Source organism: Canis lupus, chromosome 18 (genome assembly GCF_011100685.1).
Source record: "Canis lupus familiaris isolate Mischka breed German Shepherd chromosome 18, alternate assembly UU_Cfam_GSD_1.0, whole genome shotgun sequence".
In the NCBI taxonomy this organism is placed as follows: Eukaryota; Metazoa; Chordata; class Mammalia; order Carnivora; family Canidae; genus Canis; species Canis lupus.
The window spans coordinates 13764964-13777615 of record NC_049239.1 but is presented as its reverse complement, the minus strand read 5'-3'; positions in this window follow the sequence as shown (position 1 = coordinate 13777615).

Here is a 12652-nt window from a genome sequence, read left to right as displayed (position 1 = left end):
AGAGAAGTGTCCCAGTATTGTGGACCTGCTCTTCCACAGGAGAAGAAAGACTTCTTCAGTCCCTGAAGGAAAGGTAAGTCACTTGTGAAGCCATCCAGAGGACTATTTGTCATCAGCATACGATAAAAAGTGGTCAACAAGTGTCTAAATGAGGTTGCTGTGTGGGAACTCAGATTATAAAGTCACTGGGGAAGACTTCAAGAGACATTTTTGCAGTGATTCAGTTGCCAAAGGCGAGAGGGCTTAGAAGAGCAAGACTCAAGCCTCAAGAGTAGAGCAATCTCTTATTTATTTTGGACACAGTATCTAGAGAGAAAGATTTAGAGTGTTGACGAGACACAAATAGCACTGAACCAACCAAAGATAAAGACACATCTGTGGTAATGTGGTACAGTGGTTAGATGCTCAAGTTCTGGAATCAGATATATCTCGGTTTAAATATTGACTCCTCCTCCCCTCGCTGGTGTATTGACCTTGTGTGTATTGACCTTGACACATTATGTATTTTCTCTCTGGGCCAAGGCTTCTTCATCTGGAAAACAAGAATGATAATAGTTTCTAGTTCATGGGCTTTTGTGATTTAGGATGAAGAGAGATGACATTTGCAAAGAACTGTGAACAGTGACCAGCACATAAATGTACATAAATGTTGATGTTCACATTATTTAGAAAAAAAATAACTGATAGATGCAGTACAGGTATTATATAAATTGTGATCTCAAAACATGTAACCTAAATCAACTGAGTGAAAAATTGCATTGCCTCAAAGAAAAAAAAAAAAAAAGCTGGAAATAGAAGAAAGGAGAGAAGACCACTGTAAAGAAGTGACCAGGATACCTGATTTTTTAAATTGAAACAATAAGTCATTACAACATATTTTTTCATGTACGCATTCCAGAACTTTTTGTTAAGAACCATTAAGTGTTAGGCACCATGTGCAAGGTGCCGGGGATAATAGGAAGAGGATAAGACTTCCAGCCTGAAAGGGCTCACAGTCTAGAAGAGAGAGAGAAGAACACAAATGGTATCAAAATAATGTGATGAGAACTACATAGGCTTGTTCAGAGTGTGTGATGGGAGCAGGGCAGTGAGCAGCCAATTCACTGGACATTCCATGGCTCCAGAGGGCATTCAAACATGATTTGTTTCATATGTTTACACTGGAAGCAGAGCTCAGTGATATATAATCTTAGAGGGTCACATCTAGAGACAAAACTGGCAAATGTTAATAATTGTTGAGACTCGGTGATAGGGATGCTTTTTATTATTCTCCCTACTTTTATGTATCTTTGAAAATTTGCCTTATAGAGCTTTCCTCTTTTAATATTTTATTTTTTCTTTGAGGGAGAGAGAGAGAACACAAGCAGGGGCAGAGGGAGAGGGAGAAGTAGACTGGGCGCTGAGCAGGGAGCCTGATGCTGGACTCAAACCCAGGACCCTGAGATCATGACCTGAGCCAAAGGCAGATGCTTTACCTACTGAGCCACCCAGGTGCCCCAGAACTTTTTCTTTTTTCACTGAAGTATAGTGATACACAGTGTTACGTAGTTTCAGGAGTGGGAATGAGGGAATGCTTCAGCAAGTCTCCAGGTTATGCTATGCTCTTACGCTGTGCTCAATGCTGGCGTAGCTGCCTTCTGTCACCGGACAATCCTGTTACCGTATCACTGACTATATTCCCTGAGCTGTCCCTTTCATCCTCGGGACTTATTCACTCCATAACTGGAGGCCCCTACTGCCCACTCCCTTCACCCATTTTGCTCATCCCCCCATCTCCCTAGAACTTCTTGAAAAATGGCACGTGAGACCTCATTTCTCAGGGCCAGGAAAGAGCAGGTTAGGCGAAGGAGCACTTGCAGCAGCCATAATCAGGAACTTACAGACTGCTTGACCAAAGAGGAAGAAACTGTGCCTCACTTGATATGGATGGAGGAGTAAATGGAACAAGGGGCAGGAGTCTGGAAAAGACTATTTATGGCAGCGATAGCAAGGGACAAGGAACAGAAATGGAAAGACAAATGCGAGCAAAAAGGACAAACTAATAAAAACCAGGGACTCTGAATACCCACCTACCAAAAAAAAAAAAAAAAAGGGAGGGGCGGAGGGAGAAGGAAGGAAAGAAAAAAGAAAATATGATGAAAGTAGGTTGGGGTGGAAGCATTATGGTGAAGCTGAAGGACAAAGGTTAATGCACAAGGAAAAAATATTATCAGAGGTGGAAAGGGATTAGGATTCTGTTCCAAATGAGGAATCATGACAGGTGACACAGAAGGGTGCTCCATGAGGAAACCAAGCATAGAGGGAGATCAGAATTTCAGATAAGCTCTCCAGCAGGATGTTGATACAAGGTGCTGCACTTTAATTATTCATGAGAGACACAGAGAGAGAGAGAGGCAGAGACAAGGCAGAGGGAGAAGTAGGCTCCATGCAGGAAGCCTGATGTGGGACTCGATCCCAGGACCCCGGGATCATGCCAAGCTGAAGGCAGATGCCCAACCACTGAGCCACCCAGGCATCCTGGTGCTGCACTTTAAAGCATATTTTCAGAGTGAGGTTGGGTGACTTGGGGGAAGATCCATATGTATAAGCTCATTCTTGGCTGGTTCATTCACTTATTTCTTGATACATTTCAACAAATAGTTATTAATCTTGTTCTCTGGCCTATTACCTGAAAATAAGATTGACCTGTCGATCATGTTGCTTAGAGCCTAACGATCAGGACAAACGATGAAACAAGAGATTCTAAATTATAATAAACTGTAATTGATGGTAACATAGGGAAGTGCACATGTCAGACCCTCATGGGATGCCTTCATTCCCATACAGGGTCTTTCCCCAATTCAAGGGCTGGCCCTTGGACTTTGTAGGTACAGAAGCATGATCTGCTTCTATGCCTACATCCGTCTCTGGAGGATGGACACACCCTAGCCAAGTTCACAAAGGTGTAGCCACCAGAAGGACAATTTACTGACTTCCAGCAAGAAAAATAAATATGAACAATTTGTATATTTGTATTTTCTGATGAGCACAGTCTTTCATGATAGACAGATCTATGTGGGGAGTCAGATTACCAGCCCCAGATTACTCAGAGAGAATGGATCACAGCAAAGGAGGGGTGAGCTGGATGATCATAATGCCCAGTGTCACCTCTAAGTCATTATCCTCACAGAAGATACTGGTGTTCATGGGTCAGGGCACCATCCCTCCAGCTGCTACTAGAGGAGTTGTCATATTCTATCTTTTTCAATATCCCTTTTATAGATTCCCCTACTTTTATGTACACATTCATTCTCCAGACATGGTACAATGGAATTAACTAAATGTAATCTTTCTTAAATATCATCACAATTGAATTGTGATGCAACAAACACCTTGCTTGTTCCAGCTAAGGTGATGCGCACATTTCTCAAATTCTATCTGGGCACTCAAAATATGTTGGGTACTCTCTGTGTAGACCTGATTTTACTAATAATGCTTTAATTATCCACTCTTCTTGTTCAAAGTGTAATTTAAAAAAAAGATTTTATTTAATCATTTGAGAGAACATATGGGCAGGATGGCAGAAGGAGAGGGAGAAGCAGACTGCCCACTGAGCAGGTAGCCTGATGCAAGACTTGATTCCAGGGCCTTGGGATCATGAACTGATCCTGAAGGATCCCAACTGAAGGCAGATGCTTAGCTGACTGAACCACCCAGGCACCCCTTAAGAGTGTAATTTAACATTATTTTGTGCTGCCTATTTCCCATTTATTAGATCTACTCTCTAGCCAGCTAAGGTTGGGTTTGACCAATGAATGGGACATCAGAGATCAGTGGGAAGGAGAAAAATGGGGTAGGGTTATTGGATCCCTCAGCTCTCTCCTTATGGGGTCACTGTAAATAGGCTACTTCTCCAGACCAATGATCACAGCTTTTGTGGTGAGGGTCCTCTCTGTTTCTGAGTTTTGGTAATGACTCTCATCCTTTTCCTCTTTTAGCCTTGGGGTGGTAATAGTTCCCTAGTCTTGCTAGTACCAACATAATTCATTGAGCCTTTTTGGTCTCCCTAAATCCTGCCCACACCATCATAACAATCTCTTTATTAAACTTTCCTAATTTTCTCCTTTGGACATGCCATCTCTTTCCTGTTGGGACCTTGATATGGGTTGGTGTTGACTTTAAACCCATATATTACCTATGAGAAGTAAAGGCTGGAGTACAAATATGTAGCCAACTAACTATATAGTGATAGAGACCCAAAGAACTAGCAATTTAATCTTTGGGGCTCTGAAAGAACAAATGTTAGGTATTACTTTGCTGAAAAATAAATGAACAAAGTAAGATAGAATGTTGAGTTAAAAAAGAACCTTAAAGAATGTCAAGTTTCTAGACAATGCATAAAATTGTGGCAAGTAGTGGTTTATCTGCAATCACAAAGTCCCTTAGCTACAGAATTGAGAGTAAATTTGGATTTCTGGTTCCTAGTCCTCTGCTATTCACTTTCCCTGAGCATATTATTTTGATTCCTTGAAGAAGAAAGCAACATGGGTGTCCTACAGTTCTCTTTTATCAAACAAGGATTATAAAAAAGAGAGGAAGGAGGAGGTAGCTGTGGTAATTTAAAAATATGCACACAATTTCTTTGGTAATTGTCCATTCAAGAGGTGGAGTTAGATTCCTCTTGAGTGTAGAGTGGATTTGCTGACTTGCTTCTCACTAACAGAATATGGTGGAACAGATGGTATATTATTTCCAAGACTAAGTCATAAAAGGAAATGTGACTTCCTCCTTGCTCTCTCCCTTGGGCACTTGTTCTGGGGGAAGCCTGCTGCCATGTTGTGTGGGAACTCAAGTAACCCCATGGAGAGGAAGTAAGACCGACCGTCAATAGCCCTTCAAGTACATCATCTTGGAAGCCGATTCTCCAGCCCCAGTCCAGCCTTCAGATGATGACAGCCCTAGCTAACAGCTTGACTTCAATCCAGAGTCAGAACTACCTCTTAAAGCTTTTCCTGAATTCCTAACCTAGAGAATCTATGAAATAATAAATATTTGTTGTTTTAAGCTGCTAAGCTTAAAGGTAATTTTTTAAAAGATTTTATTTATTTATTTATTTATTTATTTATTTATTTAATTTATTTATTTATTTGAGAGAGAGAGAGAGAAAGCACAGAGGAGAAGCAGACTCTCTCTTGAGCAGGGAGCCCTATGCAGGGCTCAAATCCAGGACCTTGAGATCATGACGTGAGCTGAAGTCAGGCACTTAAAAGACTGAACCACCCAGGTACCCCAGCTTGAAGGTAATTTGTTACACATCAATAGCTGGCTAATAAAGAAAGGAAGAGGAAGGAAGGCAGAAAAAGAGAAACAAGGCAGAAAGAGTAGTCAGAAAAAAATGCTGCTTGTAAAATATTCTTGCATACCACAGCCAAAAACTGCTCAGAGAACAACTACACAAAACACAGAAGGCTGATGAGTTGGGAAGTTGCTGAATCAACATATTTGGAGCATAGGATGTCATGGTTTCTGTATGAATACAAAAAAAAAGTTTCATAATTTAAAAACTTGCAAAGGGCCACTCTGGTCAGATCATGGTCTGTATAAGCCTGATGTTCTATTTATGATGGTAGAACAAGATGTTGTGGGAAAATACTCTCTATATGCCACTGATCTCTGAAATCAAGATAATGTATCCAACTAATGTCAATATATGTATGCATATTGAAAGATCTTTTTTCAATATTATTTTCTATCCTCTTTCTTTTTTCTCTAAAACCACCTCCAAGGTCTGGGAGTTGATCCTTCCATCTAAAATTGTTGACAGTCTTTGCTGGAAGATCTGGAAGCCTAGAGTCTAAAGGAAACTCTGCTAGCTCAATGTTAATATTTGGGGAGGGAATGGCTATTAGAGACTGTTAAGGCCCCCTAAAATAACCAAAGTTACAGTCATTACCCATCTCAACACAGGATTTAAGCTCCTCAAAGATCAGCTGTTTATCTTGTTAATTCCATGGTTTGAGTCTTCATAAAAGACATAAGTTTTTTTTCCTTAACTTTATTTTTTTAAGGTTATTTATTTATTTATTTATTCATGAGAGACACACACTCACAGAGGCAGAGACACTGGCAGAGGGAGAAGCAGACTCCCTGCAAGGAGCCTGACGTGGGACTCGATCCCGGAACTCCAGGATCACGCCCTGGGCTGAAGGCCGATGCTCAACCACTGAGCCACCCAGGTGACCTTAACTTTATTGTTTTTCAGTAATCTCTACACCCAGTGTAGAGCTCAAACTCAGGACCCTGAGATCAAGAGTCCCATGCTCCTCCAACTGAGCCAGCCAGGAGCCCTACCCAAGCTCTTCTTGCTACATATACATGCCTCGCTATGAACCTCTTTTTCTGTGGCTTTATGTTACATCTAATACAGAATGAGAGGTCCTCTAAACTTTCTGCTGAAAGGCCCCTAATTGCTGCTTCTGATATTTGGTGGATGTCACTTATCCTAAATGTGGGTTATTTCTTTTATAATTCTTGATTCCTTTTCCATCCAGTTTTCATCTTCTCAGACTCAACAATGGGCAAACATTAAAGGAAGAGAGCTAAAATAAAGACATACGAATATCAAATGTAGCAATGTGTGTCCACTATACTTCAATAAAACAAAAACAAAAAAAGGAAAGTTGAATTTTTTTGAACGGTGTAGTTTAAAAGCTAATAATCTGCAACAATGTGTGGTAAGAGAGTAGCTGTGCTTCATGCTTGGAATCAGAAGAGCTGGTGAGTAAAATGCCTAAACTAGCGTCTGTGAGATTGGGGGGCGATGTCAGATCATGATACAGAATGGAAAGGAGAAGGCAGGCAGGCTGGGGCTGGGGGGTGGGTGGGATCTGTGTGTGACACCAAGGAGGCAGCCAGCAGAGTGGGAATCAATCAAGGAGAAGAAATCACTGAAATTAAAGAAGACATGAGCAAGCAAGTTTATGAAAGATGAAGGAGGGTATTGACTCCGGCAAGTTTCATTGAGAGACATATGAACCAACATAAGTCAGATAAAGGAGAAATGGTCCATGGTTTGATAGACAGCTGCAGAGCTAGCTAGCTAAGTGAGAAAGTAGATAAGTAAGGAAATAAATATGTCAGTAAAAAGAAAAGAGGAAAAAGGATGGTGGAGTTTACCCCATGCTGCTTGTTTTTCCCAGAGAAAGAAGTCTGTAATACCTTGTGAGTGACAGCAAGACCCCTAGAGGATGACCGTCCACATGGTCCAGCTCTGAAAAGAGAACCTCTTATGATTATGCAAGTCTTCGGGGGCAAAACAGGACTCTGCCTAATGCTCCAGGGTTGCACCGTTTATTTTCCTAATGGGAGACTGGATTTTCAGTGGCACAGGCAAATGTCTGAGAGCTGGAAAGCATAATAAAGTTCAGGAGGGAAAAGAGAGTTCTGGAACAGATCGGCTTACCACTGCATTTGCAAATAATTCCCCTACTGTTAAAATCAGCCCTTGGCAGATACATTTGGTTTGAGTCTGGAGAAAAGGGAAATAATAAAATCCCCGACACCAGTGCTTTGGACTATCTCCTTTAAGAAAGCTAGCAAAAGAATAGCAGTAATTGGAGGTGTTCGACATTTTGGGATGCAGATTAAATTTTTTTTCATAATCTCATTGCAAAGGTTAGTAGTAGCAAGCAGCTAAAATAATAGCAGCAGCCTCAAATTATACTACGAAAAGAAGATGACAGACTTGACTTTCCAATATGTTCAAATCAATAACAGAGTGACCAAAAAGGGCCCAAAGGGTGCCTTTGTCTCAGGAAAGAGTTGTCAATACAATGAGGAAAAAAATCTTTTAAAAATAGAGCCAGCATATGGGTTGCCTTCTAACTGTGTGAAATATATAAAAATGCTAGGAAAATGTGATTAGAATTCCAATACATTATGGATAAAGCTTGAAATAAGGCAAGAATATTCATGCACCCCTCTGTGATATGCATAACAATAGAACATGAAAATGCACTGCATGGTAAAATGCTAATGAAACATTAATAAGCAAAAAATTCTGTGCATAATCAGTGAAAGTAGAGGGTTATTAAAGATTGGAAATCTACTGTTTAGGGAAAAGTGAAGCTATATAAATAAAGAGGACAGAATTAGAAATGGTGGAAGCAATCTGTTTTGTGTATCAAAGGATTAGGAGAAAATAGTATATAAAGTATGATCCCAAATTTCTTTTAAAAAATACCAGCTGCTGGTTCTGAATATTGGGAATATGGGAAATTCTAACTTTTTCTTTAGGCTTTCTTGTTTTTCAAGTAATCTCATGTCTTATTATTTAAAATATTATTTTAAAAAATTGTGCTGCAGATATAAGGATGTAAGAACATAGTCATTATAAGGATGATAAGAACAGATGGATTCTGTTTTCACTTCGGTGACAAATACATAGGTCTGGATTCAGTGTAAACAACTATAGAGTGATTGAGACAGAGAAGAGGAAAAAATATTAAAAGAATGAAAAAAGAAGAAATATCTTCATTAGAATTTTAAGAGTGATTCTTGAAAAAGTGAAAGGAAGCAAGCCAGTACTTGGGAGATATATTAAATAAAAAGAATATTGAACAGAGTTGCTTTCCTATAGAGTTTAAAATTTTAACGTGTATGTGCATTGTATAGGTTGTCAAGTGTTTCTTTTGAGACATCCATGGAATCATAGAACTCTAGACTTAAAGAGAACCTTAGAGATTATCTAGTATCAATTCCTCCATTTTATAGAAAAACTGAGGCCCAGAAAGGCAAAGTGACTCAAACCTAGTCAGAGAGAGTTTGAGATTTGAACATAGGACTTCAGCATTCAGGGCTCCATTTATCTGGTTTTATTATAGTTTATGTGGCCCGTGAGCACCGCAGTATTCCTCTTACAACTTCCAAAAAAGAGTAGGAATGGTCATTAGGGTAGACCATGACATGATAAATGCATATTTTAAAAGGATGTGTTCAACTTTCCAAAACTGGAAAGAATTGGATAACGAACCAGGAGCTAAAAGAAAAGAGGAATTGCTTCCAGACTGAAATGGAGAAAATGTGGGTTGGGGGCCACAAGAGATGTCAATGAACTCAAACTTAGAAAGTATGAGTAAGAGAGACGAACCAACCAAATGAGTCTGGTCTTGAATCAAGGGAGGGAATGGATAAAATGGGGTAGCGCTCAATAGAAAATTCATGGCTGATGAAAATAATGCAATTCTAGGTGATTGGGGGTCTATGTTTGTAGAAAGATGGCTAATCGGAAATAATTTTTTTTTTTTACAAAGAGCCAAAAAACACAGTATTCTGAAAGCCAAAAGTGGAAAACAGAAGGTTAATGGGATTCCTCTGTTTAGAGAAAGATCACTGAAATACAAAGTAGGAAGTAGAAAGAAGGTAGAGCAATCAACAGATGTGTGACAGAGGACACTGAACACAAGACCCAGAAAGAAGTTGGATTTTCAAGGAATTATTTAACACAAAATAGTGCATCAAGTCTTTGGAAGGAAATCTTCTCTAAATAAGTAGAAATAGGGGCTCCCTGGGTGGCTTAGCGGTTTAGCGCCTGCCTTCGGCCCAGGGCGTGATCCTGGAGTCCCAGGATTGAGTCCCACATCGGGCTCCCTGCGAGGAGCCTGCTTCTCCCTCTGCCTATGTCTCTGCCTCTGTGTGTGTGTGTGTGTGTGTGTGTGTGTGTCTCTCTCATGAATAAATAGATAAAATCTTTAAATAAAAATAAAAATAAGTAAGTAGAAATAAAAATGTACAGCAGCAACAAAAACATAAGACGAGTAGCAGATATTTAAATTCAGTCTTCTTGTTATTCTGACAATGAATAAATCTGAACCATACAAATGAAGAGAAACTCATCAACATATAAATAATAATGAAAGAGGAAAAGATTGTCTTTCGATAAATATGACGAGTGTGCGTGTTTCAAGTTTCTTCTCTTTTTATGCCAGCCAGAAAAAGTGTTTTGAATTAAAAATATTCATGAAGTTTTGTGACTAAAGCATTGGCAGCTGAAAAGTTAAAAGAAAAAGAAAAAATAGAAAAAAATAGACTGTCAAGTATTTGCTTCATGACTAGCGGGAACCTGTCTCTCCCACTTCCCAGGAGAATCAGAGGCAATTATACAGTCAAGCTGGCTGGGGAGGACCACACAGGAGCCCTGCTGGGGAGGGGGGGGGAGAAGATGGGTGTCCAGGGAGGTAGGCCTAGGGAGGATGCTACCTTTGGCCAACTGCTGTCTCTGGAGCTTTGGCTCTGAGCCAGGGATGTGCATGCATCTTGCTATCAGCTGCTCTTGCTCTGGCAGCCCAGTGGCTAACATTCTCTAGCTCTCTTGAGTAGCAAAAAATGGTGTGTCTATACCCAATATACGTACCCAGCAGTCAACAGACCAAATCAATTAGGTCTCCTCGTCTATACTCTCTCAGATCATCCTACATTTCTGTGTAATTGTGCAATTTCTTTTCTATTTATCTGTTTCATGGCAGTCCCCCACCCCACCTGGAATGCAAAGACAGGAATGTTTTACTTCTGTCCCAATTGTCCCTTTGTGTAACTGTAACTCCTAGCTCAGGGCCTGTGCACACAATAGGTGCTCTAAATCATGTGGACTTCATGGATGAGCTCATGCTCGGATAGTCATCACCAGTTTACTACAGGAAATGTTCCTTCATCTATATCAAACGGGTAACTTCTCATATTTTTTAAGCCTGGAAAACGGTTGCATTTCAAATACCTTTTGAGGCTTATTCTTATTCGTTTTGCTTAGTGGGGACTCTCAGCATTAATATTTTTGATTCATTGGGATGTGCTCCAAAAATAGGAAATCAAATCTAAACACATAAATTGGCTCAGGAAGCAGCATCCGAACATATTATTATTCTTATTGATGATGAACTCTCTTGCCAATAGCTTCCCATCCACCCTGGATTATTGCATGCCAAAAAAGGCATGCTTCACAGAGCTCTTAGTTCTTTAAGTGGCAGGTTCTATTTAAATACATAGATAAGGCTTGTCAGGCTGAGCTGCTCTGAAAGCATGAACTACTACTGTAAAGTCACATTGCAGTAGAAACAATACTTTTGGTCGCTTTCCATGTTCCTTTAATCCTTTCTCATTTTTCAGAAACCTTGTGAATTTAGGGCCTGGTTTAAAAGGAATTTCAATGAAAAAAAAGCAAGTACTAAGCAATGGCTAGAAATGATAGGACAATCATACATGCAAGCATACACAGTGTATTTGATATTCTAAGGATTGCATGATCTACTCTGAGATAGTCTCTGAGATATCATGAGGAATACTATATGCCCTAATCTTTGTTCACTAATTAGATCTTGTGGAGTTTGTATCATTTGTAGCTTGTGTCCAACCCTTTAAGACAACCAGCTTATTCTATTAGATTTATGGTGAGCAACACATTTCCTGAGAAAACAAAATTTTTCAGAGTCCTGAAGTATCAAACAGTGCCTGGAAGAAATGATTTAGCAAGATGTAACCTTAGGTGCCCTCACTGAGTTACTATGTATCATTTCTGATGTCATCTCAGTTTTCCGATCAGCAGGATAATGTCTTAAAGGATGAGGTCACTAAGCTGCTCTACCAATATGTCTTTCCTATTGATATAGTATATATATATCTTGCTGATTCTGTTTTTGCTACTAATAGTTGGGAAACCTTAGGAAAGTCATTTTTATCTCCATCTGGCCTCTTTTTCTCATTTGCAGAAGGAAGGAATGCAGTAAGATCAATGGTTTAGAGTATTTGGCAACAAAACCCTTTCTTCAAATAAAATATTTTGTCAAAGCCTGAGGTATGGAATAGAATATGGCTCCAATTAACATGGTTTGAAAATCACTAATCTAAATACTATCTTATGTCAATTTGACTATAAAATATTATAATTCCCATTAATAGATTCATGGTTCACATTAACAGGTAGTCAATGAATATCCGCAGGTGTTACGTTCAAGGACTCTGCTGTACTCTGTGCCAGCCAGGCCATTACCCATTTTTGGCCAGCAGATGATTTTCCAGAGGGAGACCACAAAATCCCACAAATAAAATAGAAAGTTAGAATATAAGTACAAAATGATACACACAACAGGGAGTGATTGTTCACTGGAAGGTGGCAGCATTTGACCAAGACGTAGGATTTTTGACTTGGGGAAGATGAGTGTTTCCAAGTGGGGCAAACATAGCAAGTGAAGGTTGGGAGGCAGGAAATTCAAAGACACGTTAAGAGAAGGCAGTGTTTCAGTTTGCTTGTGGTATTAATGGTATGAGGGGGACTCCGGGTTACAGCTGGGAAATTAGGTTGGAATCAAATTATCAGAGTTCTTGAATGTCAAGGTAATGAGGTTTGCCTTTATTCTCTAGGAAACAAAAAGCCATTGGAGGTTTTTGTTTTGTTAAGGGTTCTTGGGTTTTTTTATTTTGTTTTGTTTTAGCAGAAAGTGACATAAACAGAAATGTAGCTAGGAAAGTTTTTCAAAATAATGTGTAGCTAGAAGTGGGAAAGATTGGAGACAAGAGGGTTAATTGGAAGACAACAATCCAGCAAGAAGTAATGAACAGGGGATCCCTGGGTGGCTCAGTGGTTTAGCGCCTGCCTTTGGCCCAGGGCATGGTCCTAGAGTCC